The following is a 23,012-nucleotide window of genomic DNA, read 5'->3' as shown; positions in this document are numbered from 1 at the left end:
CTCCAAATACATTGCGAGGTACTAGGGGTCAGGGCTTCAACATATGGATATGAAAGGGGACACAAGTTGGCCCATAACACAGAGTAAGTGACTTTCAAACTGGGACTTGAAGCAAAAGCAGAATTGACTCAAGTCAGGAGCTGGGGAAGAGGGAGAACATTCTGTGTCAAAGGTAACCCCCACATCAAGGTCTGGAGGTGAGAGAAAGTGGTGTATTCAGCACAGGGCAAGCACTCTGGGATGGCTAGAGCCTAGATGGGACATGCAAAGCCACAAGATCCGAGGCTGAGCACGAGAAGGGGTTGGCTGTGGTGGTCCTTGCCATCAAGTTATGGTTGGGACAAGGGAGCACGTGGAGGAATTTTAAGCAAGAGACTGAGGATTGGATTTGCCGTCATCTAATCCCTCAAGGCCGCTGATGGGCACCTGAACACGGAGCACGAGGCCTCCACAAGCTGGCAGTAGGATGTTCACCTGTCCCAGAGAGACGTAAGCTGAGGAGGTGCCGAGGATGACGATTCGCCTTGCACACCCAGGGGCGGTTAAGGAAGCTCTTTCCTGGAAGTGATCTTTTTTGAACCTGCCACCTCAGTGCTGGGGAAACCAGGGCTCAGAGAGGTCAAGGGTGCTGCCTGAGGAAGGTCCCAGAGCCAGCACATGGCGAGCACGGATTGGAGCTCGAGGCTCGTCCCCTCTCGGCTCCAGCCCTTTTGAGGAAATCAGCCTCCTTTCTGAGTGACGATCAGCATTCTCCAGCCTCTCTTCCAAGAAGTCCTGCAACACATAGTTCTTGTGGTCTACTCGGCATCCTTGTTAAAATGTTCACTCTTTTAAGGAGGAAAAAAAAGCTGTCATTTGAGAGGCATTTACTGCCATAATTACAGCCACCATTTGGCGAAGTTGAGTGAGAAAACCCCAGTGACTTAAAAGACAAACCACCATATGCCACAATCTGTCAGGGGCCAGCATTTGACAGAAAACAGTTTGATGGAAAGTTTTCTGTTGTATTTTCAAAAAAGACAGGCACGTTACAGGGAACCACACTGATGCAGTGATAGAGTTTGCTCATTATTGGCTTGTGTTTTTTTCAACCACTTTTATGTGCTATCTTCTCATCTCCCCTTGCCCCCACCCTGTCCTTTATCAAAATCTTTGCCCCAAAGCCTCCCTGAGCTTTCTGGGTTCCATTAGCAAGATCACATTTCTTTTCATCTTTGTCATCTGGCCCTCTGTGGTCCCCAGGACTATTTTGTCTAAGACTCAGACTAAGAAACTTTTCTCATTATGTTCCACTAACGTCTCCGTGCCAAAAAGGACCAGAAGAGAAGGCTGGTGGTGGTGATCTCTGAGTCCTGTCAGCTTGAGACAGTTCAGATTTCTATGGTGCCCACCTCCCTCCCCTAACTTTGTCTTTTGGGTCCCATCTAGCCTCCTCAGGGCCTCACTATCTCCAAGGCCCGTCGGCCTTGACTGAAGTCTGACTGAACCCTATGTTTAACCTGAAGTCTTGTCTAATAAGTAATCTACACTAGAAATTAATATCCTAAGAATCATTCATTTAGACTAGTGGGTCTCAACCCAGCAGTGGTTTTTGTCCCCCAGGGAACACTTGAAAATATTTGGGAGCATTTTTGTTTCTCACAGCTGGGGGAAGGTGTCAGTAACGTCTAGTGGATGGAGGCCATGCATACAGCTAAACATCCTGCAATGAGCAGGACAGGCCCCCCACCCCCAACGAGAAGCTCTCTGACCCCAAATGTCAATGGTGCTGCAGTTGACAAACTGTTATCTTGACAACCACTAATACTTAAGACTATTCTATGCCAGACGTTTGAGTAGAAATAAGGGATTCTTTCAGAAACATGTAGTTTTGCCCCCTAAAAACTCAGTCTAGAGGGCAATATATATAATTTAGAACGTTTTCAGTTACAAGTAACAAAATGCCCAAAGGAGAGCATAAGGATAGTTGCAATTTTCTCATGTAACAAAAATCTGGAAGTAGATTGTTTGGGAATTGGTTAAGGGAGCAGTTCAACAACATCAGGTGTCTGGGTCAGCCTCTCCAGAATATTTTTGGCTTTCCCCTCACGGTTGCAAAATGGCTGTCATCCTGCCATTCTCACCAGACAAGCCTCGAGGCAGAATGAGTGAGAGGCATAAGGGATCTCCTCTCATGTATCTGTTCTTACAGGGAGAAAAATTCTTTCCAGAAGCTCCCCAATGCCCAGTAGCTTTTTTCTTATATCCTTCATGCCCAAACTGGGACACCTGCCTGTCTTTAAACCCTGCAGGGAAAGTTGGGAATGGGATTAGTATGGGTGACTGAGACCAGGACTCAGCACACTTTTTTTGGTAAAGTGCCATGTAGCACATATTTTAGGCTTTGTGTATAATATATGATCTGTGTTGCACATTCTTCTTCTTTTAATTTTTATAACCTTTAAAAATGTTAACACTATTCTTAGCTCATGGGTTGTAGAAAAACAGGCCATGGACCACAGTTTGCTGATCCCTGCAATACCTGTACAAAATCAGGATTCTACTAACAAGGAGAATGGGGATAATGGCTGTTGGTGGGCAGAGAACTGCCTCTGCCACAGTAAGGGGCAAGTACAATGTAATTATAATGCAGGGGTACAAGTGCTTTAAGAAAGCATACAAGAGGCTGTAGTAGCCAGCCTCAAAGATGACCCTCAATGGTCCATGCATCCTAGCATTCATACTCTTGTGTCAGGTGAGTTTGCTGGGCTCATGGAAGGGACAGCACATGACTTTAGAGGCCAGGTCAGAAAAGACATTGTCACTTCTACCTCACGCTCTTGGAGTGCCCATGCTGGGGAAAGCCAGCTGCTGTATTTTAAGATAACTCAACTGCTGAGAGGCTGAGAGGCCCACATAAGGAGGCGCCGAGGCTTTCCACCCACCACCGGCTCCAGCTTGCCTGCCATGTGAATGAGCTGCCTTGTAAGCAGCTCTCCGGCCCCAGACAAGCCTTCATCTGACTGAAGCTCGAACTGATACCTTGACTGCAACCTCATGAGAGAGGCTGAGCCAGAACTTCTCAGTTCAGCTGCTTCTGAATTCCTGACCCACAGGAACTGCCAAATAATACCCATTTGTTTTAGGTCCCTTAGTTTTGGGTAGATTTATTCTGTAGCCACAGACAGCAAATACAGAGGGATCTGGGAGGGGTGGCAATGCCTTGGCCTTAAGACTCTTAGCATGGAATTTTCAAATATCAGTGAGACAGTATGGTGCCGGGGTGGGGGGGTGCAATAGACTAGAACTTGGGAAACCTGGGACCTCCAGATCATTTGTGAACTTGGGGCACATTGACTCACTTCTTTGAACAGCATAAGCAAATCCTGGGGAGGAGAGGGTGAATATCAGAAAAATGTGAGAACTATCAAAAGTTTGTGAAATAACCTATATATTGTGATGCAAGGTTCAGTTCTATTTTCTCTGAAGTAGTAAATAATGTATCTTTCTTCCCCATCCATCTCGAAAAAAAATTTCAGAAAAACCTATGGCAGCAGGAGAGGGTAGGCAGGATTACAAGGGTCCTACATCAGGAAAAGAGCCCATGCGGGGAGTAGTGGTTCAGAACCAAGGACAGTAGCCTAATACCTCTACCATTTCCCCCCACAGAACACTTGGGGCTTGATATGCATTTTATGGCATCCATTCTTTGATACATAAAATTAGAAGAGTTGAATCATATGCTATTTAAAACTCAGCTCTGATCTGTAAATTCATGATTCCAGGTTATGTGCACTGCTCTCAAATCCCTGTCAAATCCCCTGTTCAGTTTCTGCCAATGCGGAAGGGCAGCCTTGTCTCTCAGATGGACATAGCATTAAAGGTGATATATTGAACTCACATCAATTTACCGAGGAAATGAGGACAAGCAAAGGGTGCTAATTTATTTCTCTTTATTCAGCTCACATTTACTGCTGTTTGCTATCATTTGCCAAGCCCTGCAGGGGATAAAGGAGGGAAGTCACAGATTCTTTCTTCAAAAAGTCTGCAGTCTAGAGGGGAAATGACAAGGACTCAAATAACTCTTCTTTCTGCATTTCTCCTTCCTCCCTTATATATACACTGTACTCATCTCCTTAAATAAGACTGACTCTCAGAGAACAATCTTACAACAGACATTTTTACTTCGATGTGGGTTTAACTCACTGTGTTACTGTGTGCTTTAAACCTCATCTATCTTATGGGGTGGAAGATTTAGTTTGTCTGTTAAAGAAATTTGAGGCCATCATTACCAGACCTTCTTTAATTTGGTCAAGTCCACTGTTAAAATGTCTTCATCTGCAACATGGGGCTAACAGTATTGACACTGCCTATTTGTTTTTGTTTCGTTTTGTTTTTTTAGAGAGAGAGAGAGCATGCATACAAGTGGGGTGGGAGGGGCAGAGGGAGAGGGAGAGAATGAATCTTAAGCAGACTCCATGCCCAGCATGGCACACAATGCGGGGCTCAATCTCATGACCCCGAGATCACAACCTGAGCGGAAATCAAGAGTCTGATGCTTAACTGACTGAGCCACCCAGGTGCCCCAACGCTGCCTATCTGTAGCTTTTGCCAGCTTAGTACTCCTCATTCCGGTGCTGTGATGGAAAACCAACCATGATTCCATGTGGCTGTGGTTGGACTGCCAGTCAAATGCACTGCCTGGGCACTGGAGTAGCCATAGCTCCACCGTTCAGAGAGATCGTCAAGGGATGGGTACGTGGCCAAAGCAGAGCCACGTAAAGCCTCTACACGTGGTCTGATTTCTGCTTCATCTAGAAGTGCAGTCTACGAGGATGATGTAAGCTCTAGCTGCTTGTAGGAAGTCATCTACAATGGTGTTCACATGTTGGGAAAAATGAAGCTAAGATACAGAGAGGGAAGGAGTAAGAGAGAATGAGAGAGAATAATGAGAGGGGTGGAGAGAGGTAGTTTGGCCTCTGGATCTAGCCAGGCCTGAATGTGGCACATTTTATATAAGCCAATACATTCTCTTTTAAGCTTATGCACGTTTAAGATATGTTTCTTTCATTTATAGCCTTAAAGAATCCTAACATGCTAATTATAAGAGTTATTATAAGGACCACGTAAAATCTTTGAAAGCCCTTCATCAAACACAGAGTATAAAAACTGTGGGGCGCCTGAGCGGTTCAGTCATTTAAGTGTCAGAGTCTTGATTTTTGCTCAGGTCATGATCTCGGGGTCATGAGTTCGAGCCCCAAGTCAGTCTCTGCACTGGGTACGAGCTTGCTTAGGATTCTCTCTCTCCCTCTCTCTGTCTGCAACAACCCTGCCCCCCACCCCCCCGGCCCTTCTCTCCCTCTCTCTAAAAGAAAGGAAGGAAGGAAGGAAGGAAGGAAGGAAGGAAGGAAGGAAGGAAGGAAGGAAATAAAAACTGAGATAACATTCTCCAGAACTAACCTTTCAATCTCTCCGTACATTTTCCAAGCGCATAAACAGATTCCATTCCATGCAATTCTGTCCTGCCGCCTGATGTCCTGCTGATGGGGCAAATCTTCAATTTTCCTTCTTTTGACATTAAGCTAATGTGTTTCATTTATTAAATTTCTCCATGAGCTAAACAACAACCTGGAAAGATCTCTATGTTCTTTCAATATGGGTTAAAAATGCAGAGCTACTCAAAGTTAAGTGCAACTGGCTTTTGGCGTTACTTGATAACAAGAACCTTAAGGGAATCCCCGCTCCCTTGATGTTTTGCTTTAATCGCCATGGAATGGCTGCTGCTCTGGGTGATAGAATTCTCCACCATTCACTGCCCTTGATTTCATCTGCACTAAGATAAATCCATCACGGTGACGTTCCTGAAATTCTCAGCGAGGGCCAAAACTTCGGCAGATGTTTTCTCCATCTAATTTCTCTATTTCTCTCTTTCTCGCCTGTGGGGGGCACAGGCAATTTAGAAAAAAACCTTAACCTTTCCAAAACATTGTTAGGAAGTCCTACTGGAGTTCTGACTTAGGTTAGAACTGTAATTAGTTTTATTTTTGCCCCCAAACTTGAAATATCTCTGCCGGAAACATGAGACTCGGCCTTTTCTCCGAAAGTAGGTACATCTTTGGAATATAATTTAGACACGTTGAAGATTTGAGGGTTGACGTGATAGTAGGTGCTGAAGCGGGATCTCAAAGCTTGGAGGATCTGAGCTTCCAGGTGAGACAGGTGGTTTTGAGTCTTCCAGAAGCCATCGAGCTCAGCAATTCCTAGAAATTGATCTAGGGGCGCTTGGGTGGCTCACTCAGTTAAGGATCCAACTCCTGATTTTGGCTCAGGTCATGATGTCATGGGCCATGAGATCGAGCCCTGTGTCAGGCTCTATACTCAGCATGGAGTCTGCTTGTGATTCTCTCTCCCCCTCTGCCTCTGCCCCTCACCCCAGTCACACTTTCTCTAAATTAATTAATTAATTAATTAATTAAATCTTAAAATTGATCTGTAGCCCATAGATCTTCCTGATAAGGTATTTAATAACCGAAAAAAAATACTGGTTTCCTAGATTTTCATTATTATACACGGAGTCTCTTCTTACAAACCTACCAGTTACGAAGTAGTTACTGACGCTTATTCAAATCTGACATCCAGAAACTATATTAAGTGTGCTGTCTAAGGCCTCAGATTCAGGATTAGTTGGCCACGTACCAGCTGCACCAGTCCTGTCTCTACTGCTCCTTATTCCGGGGGGCCGGCGTCCGTGACCTACTTTGGGCCTCTGCACTTGCTATCCCGTCTGCCTTGCAATGCAGCTTCTGAAGTTTGCGCACATTTGGCTCCATTTTGCCACTCAGGTATCAGCCCAAATGACTCCTCGGGGATGCCTTTCCTGCTCACTTCATTAAAATAGCCACCCACCAGTCCCTCTTGGTCACCTTATCCTATTTTGTTTCACACGTTGCTTTTTATGTTTAATTGTCAGTCTCATCCCTGGAATTTCCCTGAGAACAAGGGCCTTGTTCATCTCTTTCACATCTGTATCACCAGTTTCTAGAAACCACACCACACGCATGGGGGACACTCAGTAAGTATTTGCGGGATGAAAAAGTCTGGCTTCCAGGCAACTTTACATAGTAGCTTGCAGAGCTTCGACTCCTCCTGGACATTGGGAGGGGGCAGCGTAGGTGGACTGTGGTGTTTTTTGCTGCACTGAAAAAATCAGGCTTTTTATTTCTTTTTAAGATTTTATTTTTAAGTAATCTCTCTACCCAACATGGGGCTCAAACTCATAGCCCTGAGATCAAAGGTCACATGCTCTACAGACCAAGCCAACCAGACGCCCGGATTGCAGGCTTTTGAAAAGGCTGAGAGTCACTAATCAAGAAAGGTTCTTCATTGAAGGGGTGCCTGGCTGGCTCAGTCAGAAGAGTAGGTGACTCTTGATCTTGGGGGTGTGAGTTTGAGTCCCGCATTGGGTATAGAGATTACTTAAATGAAAACAAAACTTAAAAAAAAAAAGCGTTCTTCATTGGAATTCATAGAGGGGTTCTAGAGGACTGTGAACCCTCTGAAATTTTATACATATTTTGCTGGAAATAAAGGTAATAACGATCTTGTTCCCGGTGGTCTGGGCAGCACTGGCTAAAGCTGACTTGCCACTAATCCGGACCGAGTCCAACCCAATTCTGTTGCACCAAAGCACACACCCGGGCAAGCAGCATTTCTCCCCTTCCAGCTCAGGCATTCTGCATTCCCACGCCGAGCAAGTTGCAAATGGAGTACTCTTTTTTTTTTTTTTTTTTAAGATTTTATTTATTTATTCGACAGAGATAGAGACAGCCAGCGAGAGAGGAAACACAAGCAGGGGGAGTGGGAGAGGAAGAAGCAGGCTCATAGTCGAGGAGCCTGACGTGGGGCTCGATCCCAGAACGCCAGGATCACGCTCTGAGCCGAAGGCAGACGCTTAACCGCTGTGCCACCCACGCGCCCCCCGGAGTACTCTTGCCGGCCTTTATGGGCTTTTAAAAAACTGATTGTATGTGAAAGAAATACTTAAAACTACTGAAGTTCCTAAGATTTTGTGGACAGTGGTGCAAAAATAAAGCAGAAAGTATGTTTTGAAAACTCTGATAACATCTTTGTTGCTCCAAACCCTCTATGCTTCGATAGCATAGGTATAACGGAGGCACTTCAGTGTGCTTTGCTTCTGCCGTCGGTATTGCGGATGGCTCAGATTCCAGGCTCTGGAGTCCGATGCACTTCCGTGCAAATGCAGGCGCAGCCACTCTGTGTGATCGTGCACGGGCTGCTCTTCAGTTCCAGCATCTCAGAATGGTGCACTGGCCTTGGAAGATTGCGATGGGGGTATTATATGCCAAGCACTGTTCTAGCTACTTTATATATATTAGCTCGATACTCTAATAATACAGTATAATATAATATACAATAATATAATATACAATAATATAATATACAATAATATAATATACAAGATAATATAATATAATATAATATAATATAATATAATATAATATAATATAATCTATACTCCTCATAAGAACCTGTAAGGTAGGTCATTTAGAAATCATTGCCATTTTATAGACTGGGAGACTGAGACACAGAGGACCAAAGACACACAGCTATTACACGTCCCATACCTACACAGTTGCACACTGCCTGACACAGAGAGGGCATATCATACGGTCTCTGGAGTTGCTGGAATGAGTCCATGGGAAGATGCATGTGGAACATGGAGCCCAACACAGAGCAAGCATTGCACGGAGGTTACTGTTTCCTTCAGAGCGGTCCTCCTTGCTGGAATCGTTGGCAGCAGAGCTACCCGCCCCCCCCCCCCCATGAATCCTGGTCCCAGAAGACATTATGAATATTCTATTCTTGCGGACCAGAATGTAATATGGGCAAACCCAGCTTAGACGGCAAGATGTCCAAACCTGCCTGTCCTCGGTGACAGTGACAAATGCAGCCCAAGTGTGATGCGCACTGTTCAGGGCAAAGGTTGTGGACTCCTTGCGTCTGGCTGTTTGGCCTGATTTTGATTATGGTCTGGCTACTTGTTCTAGTCAGTTCTCTAGGCATCCCTGTAATTACTTGCTTTATTCAATATTCTTTTTTTAAAAAAGATTTTTTTAAATTTATTTGAGAGAGAGAGAGAAAGAGAGACAGCACAAGCAGGGGGAGTGGCAGAGAGAGAAGGAGATGCACTCTCCCCGCTGAGCAGGGAACCCCATACAGGGCTCAATCCCAAGACCCTGGGCAGCCACCTAACCAACTGAGCCACCCAGGTGCCCCTCAATATTCTTTTAGTAAACTTCCCCTCTCCTTATTTTTGTTAACCATGTTCTATTGCCTGCAACTGAGGACTCTTGAGATTTTCATTGCATTTGAAAATTCATCAATCGGGGCGCCTGGGTGGCACAGCGGTTAAGTGTCTGCCTTCGGCTCAGGGCGTGATCCCGGCGTTCCGGGATCGAGCCCCACATCAGGCTCCTCCACTATGAGCCTGCTTCTTCCTCTCCCACTCCCCCTGCTTGTGTTCTCTCTCTCGCTGGCTGTCTCTCTCTGTCAAATAAATAAATAAAATCTTAAAAAAAAAATTCATCAATCATTTTCAGAGTAACTACTATGTGACAGGCACTGGATACAGTGAGAGCCACATAGAAACATTCCTGCTCTCAAGGAGCTTATCTGAAAATAGCCTTACCCTTCCTTTCCTTCTTTCCTGCAAGGGGTCATCCAGCCCCTTCAACCTTTCCTAGGTGACAAGTGTCAGTTCTGTTACCATCCTGGTCCCCGTCCCTGATGCTCTGTAGGTTGAGAAAGTATTTGTGAGGAATCTTACATAGCAAGTACCAGAGACTCAATCAAATTGGATTAAGTAAAAAATATGTATATATTGGTTCAGGAAACTGAAAATTTTAGGGCCAATCAACTTCAGGCTGGTCAGGGGCTCTGCACTTAGCGTGCTCAGGTTGCCATAACAGATATCCCACACCAGGAGCTTATACAACAGATCTTTACTGTCTCTGTTTTGGAGGCTAGAAGTTCCAGACGAAGGTGTGGGCAGCACTAGTTCCCTCTGAGGCTGTGAGGGAGAATGTGTCCCATGCCTCTCTCCTGGCTTCGAGTGGTTTGCTGACAATCCTTGGCGTTCCTTGAAATAAGCCTGCATAAATTATTAAGTAGCAGAGAATGGACAGAATGCCCCCGCTCAGTCTTTCACAAAATGAGCCTTATTTCATTCTTCCATGATAGAAGGTTCCCGGGTGAAGAATGGCTCTCCTCAGAAAACTCGGGGTCTTCCCAAACTCCGCATCAGAAATAAGCAGGCGTTCCAGAAGTTGGTCCTAAGTTACGGAGCCCAGAGCACTCACATCTCCCCACGTAAGCCTTTACATCCCCATTTCCATTTTGAACCAAACTTTCTGGAAGCTCACTCACTCATGTGACAAGTTTCTCACAAGAAAAGACACTGCGCCGTGAGCACTTATTAATATTCATCATTATTTCTAAATGAAGACCAAAATGAGATGATGTTGTCAGGCTTATAAGAATGCATTATGAAAAGTCACCAAATATTGCTCTGCAGAGGACGCGCCTAAAGCTTTAAAGAGACAGTCAGTACATCCTGGTCTACTTAGAATCACGCTTGAGTTAATCCAGACAGCGAGTAGAGTGGCAGGTGGGTATGTATGTTAAAGGAAGCACAGTGGATACACTGAGCATAAAGGTTATCTGCAAATCTGGCTTTTGCATCATAATAGACCTGGTTCTAATCCCAGCTCCAGCCCTTGCGCTCTCTGGGCAAAAAACCGAACTGTTGGAAGCACCAGTTTCCTGGTCTGCAATATGGAAATAAATACGCATCGCTCATAAGATAGTGTTGAGGATCAAACAGGTTAGCCTGTGAAATCCTACGGCAGAGCACCTGTTTATAGAAAACCCTCAGCAAAATGGCAACCATTGTGATGTTAAACAAATAGACAACTTTTTCCTTTAATAATTAGAAAACCATAAGTGCACTGGATCCTTTGGCTTGAAGATGTTTAGGTAAATGGAATCTCTGAAAAACCACACCTGGAGAATTTTTTTTCTTTTTAAATCTTGAAAGAGGTCCCCTACCACACTGCAAAAGGAGTATTTCATTGTGTGTTTAGTCTGCAGCAGAAGAATAAGTTATACCTCTAAGCAACTGTTTTGGAAAGCCATCCATGCATACAGACAGTGCAGAGTTCTTTAAGAAAAAAACTGGAGCAAATATTCCGGCATCTTCCATCGAAACTGAGAAAAGTGTGGAGATGTTATGTAAGCATAAAGGACTAGGGATGATGGACGCTGTTACAGCCAGAAAGGGGAAAACACAAAGGGAGTTTGTAGATGGTGGCGTCCTTTCCGAGTGACAGTCCCGGTTTCCTATAGTGTAATATAAATTCAGAGGACATCTTGGAGCCTAGTAAATCAAAAATACATTTGAACCTTATTGATTAAATAAAAAAAATCAAATCAGTCTTCTGCTGAAACCTATTTGCAGTTACAGGATATTACCTGAATTTTGACACCACGGAGGAAAAAATGCCAACTAAAAACAGGGGGTTAGAGTTTAGAAGGTCTTAGATTTTTGTATTTACTTGATTCACCTTCTCAAAGTCTAACATCACATTATACGTAACCAATAAAGTAAGCGGTATTACTCTGGGCAGGAATCAAAGGACACCTTATATTGTCCTTTTTCTTAAGGGCCCCTCATAATTTTGTAGGATCTGATGAGGATTTCATTTTTGGTTGCCTTAACTGGGAAAGGAGTAAAAGGTAATAAGATGGGGTGCAGGGGAAGATGCAAAGAAATCTACCCCCCCCCACCCATAAAGCATGAAAGGGAAGAGTGTCTGGTCTCTTTTTGTTCCAGATAATTGACCTTATTATTCTGATGATTAACGACCTGAGATCTCCTTCTAGCCCTATAATTTTGTAATTCCAAGAATAAAGTCTCTCTCCAGCTATCAAGGCAATTAAGGTAAGGATCACACTCAGGCCAAAGTGAGATTATGGCCAGAGTCATCCAGATAATTACTATAATCCTCTGCTTCCCTTTGGCATTGGAGGCCTGGCATGTTTAATCGAAAGAAAGACGCTCTTGAGTGAGTGAAGGGATGGTTAGTCGGGTTCACTGAGAACTGCAGATACGCCGGGCACCACAGAGAATGTCGGCTGACGCGGGGTCTGCCCTGCTGAATTGGGACATAGCTGGGCTGAACACACTACAGAGTCTTGTAGGTTTGGGCAATCTCAGTGATAATGACAAGTAACAACAAGGCTCTGAACAAAGAACTTCTTCCCCAAACCACTGGAATAAATTGCCTTTGCACAGAAGAAACACAGTAGGCGCCCAGCAAAATTGTGAAGATACAGAAACCTCTGTTCAGCAACAATTTACAACACTTCTTAGTTTTACCCTCTCTCCCTATGAGCTGTTCCCCTTCCTTGTAAGCATCTCTTCTCCCCTCCAAGTCCCCCTGAATCCCAGCCCTTGCCTTTGCCCTACAAAGAATTTATGCCGCGAATCCTTGTTTCTCAGATGGGCCCCTACTCCGTCCTACAACTGCCCAGGGGATAGGAATGAGTAGGGTCTTTGGGTGACCTGGATGGTGTACGAAGCCCCCTCGGGTTATGGGTTTATCCCTTGAAAAGCAAGGCTAAATAAAGATGGCATATTAGGCACAAGGTGGGGTCCACAGTTCCGAGTACGTTTACTGAGCATCTGTTACGTGCTGGAGTTTTAGAAACAGCTGTCGCGCATTCCCATTATCTGCAGTCCGGTAGAGGCCAGTGAGGAAAATATTAACTTTCTTACACCACGGGGCAGCTGCTTTGTCATTCTAAGCATGGGGAAGAAAGTGGTAAAGATGGGTAGTCTAAGCAATTGATTTTTTGGGCTGTAGATGAGATGTGTATCTTCAAGGATGGTGACCCCTTGTTTGAAATTTTCTGACTGAGACAACACTTGAGAATTGGAAAACCGGCTTTTCTTGTCATTCATTGAATTTGAGGAAGCAGGCCAAGCCCATTCTGTGTAGTGAAATTGGATTCCTTTATAAGGAAGAAAGGCCTCCCCTTAGCTGTTGTGTAGCAGATATGGCCCCAGCTAGAGGCCAACAGTTCTGGTGAGCTCAGACCCACCCTGGCTGGCCACATCCCACTGAGGTATGCACGGGGTACCCTTCTTGTTCTGCATATCAGAGTCTTTTCTGATGCTCTCATGGCCCACAGGAGGGGTAGCCCGAAAGCATGGGTAAGGCTAATACCGTGGAGGCCCTCTTCAATCAATGGGGCAGTGGAGCATGTGGGTGAATCTTCCAACCTGCCTTCCTTTAGGCAGACAATTCTGGTCAGCGTTTTACGTGCTTTTGAAGAGGGTCTGGTGAGATGGAGCCCCTGATGCCTCACCCCATCAATGGCAGCTTCAGTAATGCAGTTATGTTGGCTTTCCAACCCCTACTTCCTTACTCTTTGCTTCCTGGGATTCTCCCAATAGATTAATTACACTCAAGTCCTTGTCTTAGGGGTTCCCAAAGAAAGAAATCGAGGGACTGGCATTTTCTTTTTTTTTTTTTTCTAATGATTTTATTTATTTATTTGACAGAGAGAGACAGCCAGAGAGAGAGGGAGCACAAGCAGGGGGAGTGGGAGAGGAAGAAGCAGGCTCCCCGTGGAGGAGGCTGATGCCGGGCTCCATCCCATAACGCCGGGATCAAGCCCTAAGTCAAAGGCAGACGCTTAACGACTGAGCCACCCAGGCACCCCGGAGAGTGGCATTTTCCGGTAATATTCTGTCCAGTGCTTGGACTATAGGTGTCCCTCCAGGGGCACCTGAGTGGCTCAGTCGGTTAAGTGTCTGCCTTCAGCTCAGGTCATGATCCCAGGATCCTGGGATCAAGTCCCACGTCGGGCCCCCTGCTTAGCGAGGAGTCTGCTTCTCCCTCTGCCTCTTCCCCTGCTTGCGCTCCCTGTCAAACAAATAAATAAAATCTTAAAAAAAAAAAAAAAAGACTCCCTGACCCTTTAAAAAAAAATAAAAAAAATAAGTGTCCCTCAATTACTTTGACTCATTAAAGTTATGATACGTCTTATCCTGCAGATCAAAGTAAGAAATGTAAATTTTTAAATGAGTAATAAATATGTTTAAAATGTCAGCAAGTATCATAGGAGAAAAGCCTTCAAGGAAGCATAATGAGAATGAAAAATTGAGAGGATTCATTAAGATGCTTATATATACTTGTTTAAAGTCATACTAAGTAACGTTTCATGTCATTGATGGTTACGTATATTTGTGGCTGAAGGACATATTCCAGAGCTGTGGTGGTAGTTACCTGGGGACATAAACCAGAAAATGGGGCTTCCGGGAGGTATACAGAAGATTTCAACTGTATCTGTGACTTTTGTCATATATTCTATTTATTTATTTATTTAAAATATTTTATTGTTAAGTAATCTCTATACCCAATGTGGGGCTCGAACTCACAACCCCAAGATTAAGAGTCACACGCTCCACAGGCTGAGCCAGCCAGGCACCCCTGTCATGTATTTTAAAGAAAATATTTGAAGAAAAGCTTACAAAATGTTAACTTGTTCATTTGGGTTGGAAAGTACGAAGGCATTTGTTATGCTTTTCTCTACCACACGTTTAAAATGTTTCCCAAATTCAAAAGTAAAAGCAATTTTAAATGTTCTAATAAAATTCAGTGAATTCAAAGCCTTGAAAAAGAACAGATGACCTACACGAACTCAGTCCCAAACCATAACAGGTATTGCCAATTTGAAATATATTCTTCCAGATGTTTTTTTTTTCTAACTTAATATCGTTGACTTGAAATGCAACTTTTAGTCTTGCTGTCTCAGGAGCTCAGAACTTCTTCTATTGTTGACTATGGTAATCAGGGAGGAAGTATTGATAACAGAGAAATTTAAAAAATACACTAGTTTTTTCCCCAGAAAGTGTAAGATTAGCACTATGAGACTAAATATGGGATGTGACATTTCAAGGTCACACAGACAGGGTTCCCAATGTAAAGAATGTTTGTTCTTGCCCCAGATGGCTGAGCACCCAATCCAGGATTTTTATCTGGATTAAATCAAGTTCAACCATATTTCTATCCTTCCACTGCCATCCATCTATAAAAACTATAACGTACAAACTTTATTCTATCTGCCGTAAGAACTTCCGGTGACTGGGCTTTTTTTTTTTTTTTTTTTTTTTTTGCTTTTTATGATTACAAATAGCCTTCACGAAATTTGCAAACTAAACCTACAGTTTGGAATCTCGTGCATGGCTGCAACTTGGTATTATTTAGTATTATTTTTTATTAATACATGTGTTGGGAGACAAGAGAACATTTTGATAAATACTCATGAAATGTGCCAGATCGATGCATATTTAGAGTATCTATTTGCACAAAGCAATAACGTGAACATATGGCTCACAAGTTCTGAAGCCTGATACTGTTAGATAGATTGATGCTGGTAATTTATCATGTGCCGCTAGAAGCAGAGAGATGAATTGTAAAACCCTCTAATGGCTTCTGGCATCCAGGCAACAAACCTTTCTGGCCTTTCTCTCTTTGCCCTCAGACTCATCAGCATCTCTGTGAAGTAGGATTCAAGGATGAAGTCAATATGAAACTTTTTCTCTAAGTTTTCAGGAACAGACCAAGGGCTTAGTTATTAACAGACCTGAACACAAAACACTGTAGGGATAAAACCACGATTCAATCTCCTCTGAGGCTTTTTAAAGGGACCTACAGCTTTGCATCCTGCAACTCCTTCTCTTTGTTCCTCTTCTCCCCAAACCCTGACCAGGGAGCCGGGATTAATCGCTTCTAAAGGCTGAGGGGCGATGGCAGGCAGCACACGGCAAAGCTATGGGAGCGATTTGAAAACTCTTGACTCCTTCAGACCCGCCAGCGCCAGAAACTATAAATAGGAAATGGTTGGCAAGAGGGGAAGAAGGGACAGACCTCTGAATGCTCTTGAGCAAGAGGGAGAGAGCAGGAATATCTTAAATATTTGGTACAAAAGCCACTTTATTCCTTTACAGCAAAGCTGCTTGGCCTTATGGGAGAGCATTTATCTGAGCAGGACTCAGAGCTGAGAAATTTTGCTGCAGTGGCTGCTGTGGACCTGATGGCATTTTAAAAAATCTATCTTTAGGGGGAAACATAGATAACCTTTTCATTTTGGGGATGTCTATTAGGGACTGAACTATGCCCCTCCCCCAATCCATAGAGTGATACTCCCACCCCCAATGTGAGATAGGGCCTTACAGGAGGTAATTCTTGTTAGATGAGCTCCTAAGAGCGAGGCAGCCCTCATAAAAAGAGGAAGAGACACCAGAGCTCCCACTTTCTTAGCCGGAGCACAGGGAAAAGGCCACCGGAAGACACAGCAAGGAGGCCGAGGTCTGCAAGGCGGGAAGCCAGGCCGTGCTAGAACCCCGAACCCAATCCCATCAACACCTTGATCTCAGACTTCTAGCCTCCAGAACAGTGAGAAAAGACATCTCTGCTATGTAAGCCACCCAGTCTGTGGTGTTCAGTCATGGCAGCCTGAGGGGACGTAGACAATGTTGCTTAATACTGGGAGGCAGGGGGTACCCGGGTGGCTCAGTCGGTTAAGCGTCTGCCTTGGGCTGGGGTCGTGATGCTAGAGTCCTGGGATGGAGCCCTGTCAGGCTCCCTGCTTGGGGGAGTCTGCTACTCCCTCTGCTCCTTACCCAGCCTTGTGTTCTCTCTGTCTCTCTTATTAAAACGGAAAAATACTGGAAGGCCGATTTCATTTTGTTTGGGTCTATGAAAGGCACCGGATACATATCAAGGTCTGAGCGGTAGCAGACTGGTTAAGAGAATTGGCCGTTGGACCCCGGCGGGCCTTGTTCAAATCCCAGTTGTCCGCTTACTAGGTGTGCGACCTCCAGCGAATGACTGTCCCTCGGTAGGTTTCTTCCCGTGTAGAACGGGACGAATAATAGTTTATAGTGCAAGACTGTTGTGAGGCTGAGTCCTCTAATGCATGTGGAGCGTGCCACAGCGGCTGGCGAATAGCACTCTGCAAAATGCTGGCTCCGCCCCCAGGCGAGGGCCTCACGTGCGCAGAGTAGGTTCCGCTCGCGAAGTACTTGCATAGCCATCATTATTTTGATTTGTAGAGCAATCTTATGAGATTCAATGGAAAGGCAATATGACACCCACTCGAGGGAAGAGGAAACCCAAATTCAGAGAGGCCAAGAAACCTGCCCAAGCCCAACTTTCTAATACATCTAATGAATCAAGGAGAGCTAGGCTTCAAATGAAGATCCCCTGACTCCCAGTTCAGTGCTCCCCTCACTGAATTTGCTGTCTGAATTCGTCTCTTCCCCCGTCATTCCCTCCCTTCTTGTCTTTTTTTCTCTTCACCAAACACGCATCGAGTTTCTATCACATTCCAGGCATTTCCCGGTCTTCCCCTGGACTCCTGTGTTCCTTTTCTCTGTATTCATTCCCACCTGGAGGTATGTGTGCGAGCGCACCTGCCTGGGAGTGCGCCTGCGCGTCCACACTCCCGCGTCCTGGGCTGTCATTCTCTCTGGGGATGACCCTCCGCCTTGTGTCTCCTCTCCTTCCTTACCTGCCAGTTATTTTAGCTCCAAGAAGTCAGCACTCAGCTTTCAAGGGCATATTATAAATAGAGCCTTAACAGCCGACTCTCTTTCCTTATCTAAAAACTGACACCAAGCACTCGCAACCAGGACAAAAAGAAAGAGAACAGGGTTAGTGGCGGAGCAGATAATCAATATCTTTAAGTGATATGAGAACAGAGAATCCCAACGGGGAGGTGGGAGGAGACCTGAAGATGACAGCCTGAGAATGCCTGCTGGGCTCTCCGGGGGAGCGAGGGGTGCGGCATTGTTTCAAACAGTAGGTTCCATATTATATTTGTTTTTAATTAAAAAATCTAATTGGTTTTATTTGGGGATTCATGAATCGGATGGCATCCCATCTAACAAATAGAAGGGTGCTCCCCATAGTGCAATTCTTATATATGGAAAAAAAAACCCAAAAAATAACAACAAAAAACCCTCTTATTCTCACAGTACACATCACTAAAATTCAAACTCTGCAGAATCTTGACCCCTGAAGCCGTGTGGGAGTTGTAGCAGGTCCCAACGGGACAGGAGGTGAGCTTTGAATTGTGAGGTGAGATCATTACCCTGCAGTTTTGGCCTTTTGGGACATGAATTCTACGAGCAGAGAAATGCTTGAACTCAGAGTCTTCGGGAGAGAAGCAGGGCCGGGCAGTTGGAAGGAGTCAGTGCCGGAAAGGTTCCCAGAGAGTTTAAAAAGACCATCAAATCCAACCCGTCTGTTTTACAGATGAGGCGGCTGAGGCGCAGAGAGAAGTCACTGGCGTGAGGGCTGATAGTCAGAACCGGAGGTGGCTCACCCAGCACAATGCCCTGAAGGGGGGAGGATGTAGTGAAAGACCAGGGACTCTCCAAGAAGTCAGCTTCTATGTGTAATGTAGAGAATTGAAATGTGCCTTTAGGAGGCTGGGACGGGCTCCAGGGTGCTGGCTCAGTGACCCTGAAGGAAGAGACTGGAAGGGCTTCAGGAGCATAAAAGCAGACCCCTCCTGCTGTTTTAGGTGACTTCCCTAAGTCCAAGGTTCTTCAGGTAGGTCCTTCCAAAGACCTGAAGTAGTGGGTTGGACAGGAAGGGGTCTGGATGGTCTTGAAGTAGCTGTTGGCTTCTGTATGAATAAAAAAATGCCTCTTTAGGGAATAGAGGTGTGGGGTTTTTTGTTTGTTTGTTTTAAGATTTATTTACTTATTTGAGAGAGAGAGGGAGTATAAGTGAACAGGGGGAGTGGCAGAGGGAGAAGGGAAGCAGATTCCCTGCTGAGTAGGGAGCCCCACGTGGGGTTCGATCTCCTGACCAGGAGATCATGACATGAGTCAAAACCAAGAGTACAACCAACTCTGACACTGACTTTCATTCTCACTTTGACCCTGATTTTGACCCATACCCTTACCATGACCCTCATTCTACCTTTCACAGTGATCGTGAACCTGATCCTAATATTAACTCTGAGTCTGACTGTCAACTTAATCTTTTTTTTTTTTTTTAAGATTTTACTTATTTATTAGAGAGAGAGACAGCGAGAGGGGGAACACAAGCAGGGGGAGTGGGAGAGGGAGAAGCAGCCTTCTCGCTGAGCAGAGGGCCCAATGCGGGGCTCAGTCCCAGGACCCTGGGATCATGACCTGAACTGAAGGCAGACGCTTAATGACTGAGCCACCCAGGCGCCCCCGTCAGCCTAATCTTTACTCTGAAAATCTCACTCTGAACCTCTCCCTAATCTTGACCTTAATTGTAACAATGAAATCATCACTGACCCTCATCCTTTCATATAACTTGACTCTGACCATAACCCCCACACACATTCTGAACCTGACCTTCATCCTGGTCCTTACCTCCTATGCTTGGTACCCTGGTCCCCCCCCCCCCCTTCTCCTTTTCTGAGCTTATAGTAAGCCTTATCCTTACCCTGATCCTAATCCTAAATCTCACACTGCCCTTGTCTCAAAAGTTGACCTGATGCTGACCTTCAACCTGACCTTCACCATCTCCCTCATCTTCACATTCTCCATGATCATCTCCCCAAATTGACTCTGATGTCACCCTAACACTGGCTCTGACTTCCCCACCCCTGAGCCTTACCCGAACTTGATTCTCGACTTGCCCCCACCTTCCACCTGACCCTAATCATCATCCTACCTTGAAAACCTTGAACCAATGATCCTGAAGCAGCCCCTGACCTAAACATTACTCTTAGGCTGACTCGGATCCTGAACTTGATCCCAAGCCTTACCTGATCCTCACCTTTACTCTGATTTTCACCATGTTCTCAAGCTGACAGTGACTATGAATGCCATCAAATGAGCCCTTAGTCTGAGCCATTACTTCTCTCTGTGACTTGCCCTTAACCCTTACTCTGACTTAACCCTTAACCCTGACCCTCTCCCTGAATTCTTATTCTCACCATGTCTATAATCTTGACCCTTACCCACATTGTACACAGAACCTTCCCTTCATTAAACAGACATATGAAATCTGTACTTGACCCTGACCTTCAGTCTCATTCTGATCTTACCTATCCCTCACCATATGCCTGATCCGGGCCCCCACAATGACCCAGACCCTTATGCTGTCTCTGACCTTCACTATTACCATGACTTTGACCTTGACCTAGAACCTTACTTTCGTGACTGAAACTGACCCCAAATTTCACCATTAGCCTGATTTTACCCCTCACCATAATCTTCTTGCTGACTCTAACCTGCATCCTTGACCTTATTCTGACCCTCACCATGTCCATGACTTCACTTGACCCTCACCCTCACCCTGACTCTATCCCTCACCATGATCCTGATACTGGCCCTCAGACTTAGAGCCTCACCCTCACCATGTCCCTGACCCTGCACTTGACCTCAACTTTCACTGGGAACTTGAACCTCAATCTCAACATGACCATCACCCTGTTCTGACCCTGATGCTCACCCTGATACCGAATCTGGCTCTCATTCCTACCTTGCCACACCCAGATAGTGACCTTCACCTCTGCCCTGTGACCCTGACCCTTAATACTATGACACCCTCTTACTTTGACTCCTACTTGGATCCTTACCTTGACCCAGATTATCATGCTGATCTTGACCCTGACTGTGAAGCTGACATGATGCTGACCCTCACCATGGCTGTCCTAAACTGTGACTATCACCCTGATTCAGACTTCAAATCTGATTCTCAGTCTGATCCTAATGCTCTTATTTACCTTTTTCATGACCCTTATCCTCAATATGACATTGGCTTTGATGTCACCCTGACACTGTATCTGACTTCCTTACACCTCAAACATTACACTGTCCCTGATGATCAACCTGACCTTGTTCATTATTCTGAAACCAACCAACACCCTGACTTTGATCTTTATGCTACTCTCACCCTGAACTTAACCCTCATCCTATGTGACCCTGATTCCAACATGACCCTAATCCTGATCATACCTTGATTCCTACCTCACGGTGACACTGAATCTGATTAGAATTCTCATCCTGACCCAGATCCTCATGCCATCCTTTCCTTGAAGAATGACTATTACCCTGAGCCTCATCTTTACTCTCACCTTGACCCTAATCCTAGCTTTTACCCTGACCCTGAACTTCATTCATATGTTTACCCTCACTCTTAACCTATCCCTCACATGGACCTTCACCCTGACTCTGACAATGACCTTGATCCTCAACCTGACCCTCACCGCGACCACACCTTGAATCTATACCCACCCTCACTTGACCCTATAGCAGACCTTCTCTTCTTCATCCTGATACTAATACCCTCACAGACCTAACTTGATCCTAACCCTCAACTTGATCCTAACATATACTCTGACCCAGATCTTTTTTTTGGTTAAGATTTTAGTTTTAACTAATCTCTATACCCACTGTGGTGCTCAAACAACCCTGAGATGAAGAGTCGTACACTCCAACTAAGTCAGCCAAGCACCCCTCACTCTGACCCCCATCTTGATCCTAACACTGATCCTGATGCCCACCGTGATCCTAAAGCTCACTGTCATCATGACCTTGACCTTCAATCTCACCCTATGACTCTCTGACCCTCAATATGATTCTGACTCTCATAATGGTTCTTATAATGGTTCTGACCTTAAAAGTGACCTAAGTATTCCACATTGAGTTTGAACATGAAATCTGGTACATTTACATGCTAGTTTCAGCTAAATTTCTTATAACTAGCAAAAAGAACATACTTTTAAAAATCTATGGATAATTCTGAACTTGCTTACGCTTGTATGCACGTCTTTAAACATGCTGCTTTGACTGGTATTAATATGGGCTACCTCTAAGAAAGGGCAGTAGAGGAGAACATGTTGTTCTCATTGCTTTGCCTCAGATAAAGCATGGGTTAATTCTAGCAGTCAGTAAGAAAATTTCTGTAGAGATGAATGCCTGATTTCTTCTTTACTGCTTGTCTGTCCAAGCAAATATGATTTCCAAGGATATTTGCTTTAACTCACAGTAAGAAGTTACTACATACAGAACAATGTGGAAATCTGAAATCATTTTCACATATATGGCTCGGATCCCTATTGTTCTAACTCACAGGAAGAAAATGCAGTGAATGTGCGGATGAATGCAGATAATGTATCTGGGGTGTTCTTGGTCATACCTTACATACATCTCTATGTAGGCAAACGGAAGTAGAATTGAAAAACATCTGTATTAGTGCAAAGAAGTTCAGTCTCAGACATTTCTCTTAAAAGAAACTCCTTAGTGGTTCTGGTAGTAAATGGAGATGAACACAAGCACGGATTCATGTGTGCCATCCTTCTCCAAGGCACATCCTTCCTGTGAGGGGCAGCAAATGAGGAAGAATCTAAGAGCAGCGGTGAAAAGAATCTGTATGAATATAAACAAGCTCGGGCTCAGACATTCCTGTCAAAAATAACCCTTCTTGCTTCTCAGAGTAAAGCAAGATAAACACAAGGACAGAAAACACATTTCAAAACACGTTATTAAAAAGAGCAAAACTGATAAAACACAGCGTTTCCTAAACATAGTTTTAATTGACTCTTTGTTCTTAAAATGTCTGTGGGGGTCGCCTGGGTGGCACAGCGGTTAAGCGTCTGCCTTCGGCTCAGGGCGTGATCCCAGCGTGATGGGATAGAGCCCCACATCAGGCTCCTCCGCTGGGAGCCTGCTTCTTCCTCTCCCACTCCCCCTGCTTGTGTTCTCTCTCTCTCTCTCTCTCTCTCTCTCTCTCTCTCTCGCTGGCTGTCTCTATCTCTGTCGAATAAATAAATAAATAAATCTTTAAAAAAAAATGTCTGTGGATTAACAAAATATGCAAATGACTTTGGGTAGCGATATGTATCAATTTGTATTTGCCTTTGCAAAGTGTTGGTCAATGTGAAGTAAA

Source organism: Ursus americanus, chromosome 14 (assembly GCF_024610735.1).
Source record: "Ursus americanus isolate L20-20 chromosome 14, mUrsAme1.1.p, whole genome shotgun sequence".
In the NCBI taxonomy this organism is placed as follows: domain Eukaryota; kingdom Metazoa; phylum Chordata; class Mammalia; order Carnivora; family Ursidae; genus Ursus; species Ursus americanus.
Note: the sequence above shows the minus strand (reverse complement) of the source record.